The sequence below is a fragment of the Monopterus albus genome, unplaced genomic scaffold (genome assembly GCF_001952655.1).
Source record: "Monopterus albus unplaced genomic scaffold, M_albus_1.0 scaffold10.1, whole genome shotgun sequence".
Lineage (NCBI taxonomy): Eukaryota > Metazoa > Chordata > Actinopteri > Synbranchiformes > Synbranchidae > Monopterus > Monopterus albus.
The window spans coordinates 2,390,495-2,391,533 of record NW_018127890.1 but is presented as its reverse complement, the minus strand read 5'-3'; positions in this window follow the sequence as shown (position 1 = coordinate 2,391,533).

The window sequence follows — 1,039 nt, the reverse complement described above, 5'->3', positions numbered from 1 at the left end:
TTCAGCAGCAGGATGCTTCACAAAGACTACACACAGAAAGGAGAAGAAGATGAAAGCTGTGACTTCTCCAACAGAGCTCTTCTTGTGTGGGACCAATGGGAACACAGGGCTGCTCTGTGCCAGGAGGGGTCAAAGGTCATGGCTGAAAGCTCCGCCGCTTCTGACCCTGACCTAGACGTTGAGAATTTAGTTTCTCTGTGCTGTGTGTTCACATACAAGAGTGAAGGTGTTGGTCTGGCAGTTGTGTTACTGCAAACACAACTGGACATTGTTTAAAAATCAGTGCCTTTGGTTCTGTTTTATCTCAGGTTAGCACTTAAATTCTTATATAAAGCTGCTTTTCAAAGACACAAGACATTTTCTGTGAATATTAAACTACATGCATCTTTTCCAGGCTTGGAAACTTCCTCCAGTGGTCCACTACCTTTTAGCGTAGCCTGTAAAATATCAGGCTCCGTCTCAGTCGAGCACTTCCACAAACCTCCTGTTGGTGGTGAATGGACCAAAGCCAAACAGTCACACTGCCAGAAACCTGGCCGAGCTTTAAGGATAAACACCGTCCAAGCACAAATAGGATCTGTTCTTTTAATCATCATCGTGTACTGTTAAACTTGGGACAAAGCTGCAGTGATGCCCTCAAAATTAATTGGATGACTGAAAACAACAAAAGCGACTTTGTTCAAACACTGATGAGACTGAACATCTGTTTCAGAGTCACCCTTAGAGTTTTTTCCTCCGTTTATGTTTTCTGATGAGGGCTAGTTTCTACCTGTGGATGGTATCTGTTCACTTCCACAAATAAAACTGTGCAAAACCACAGAAATAATGTGGCGTTCCACACTTTAAAGCTATAATCGCTGCTGCAGCAGCTGCTACAAGCCTGAAGAATGGGCTGACAAGCAGCAGGAAGAAGGAAAGAGATAAGGGGAAGCACAGAAAGCAGAGCATGATAAACTAATAACATGATGAAGAGGTCATCAGCGGAGCCACCAGCACGACCACAGGCTACAAACTGTAGAGAAACTAACCGCAAATGCAC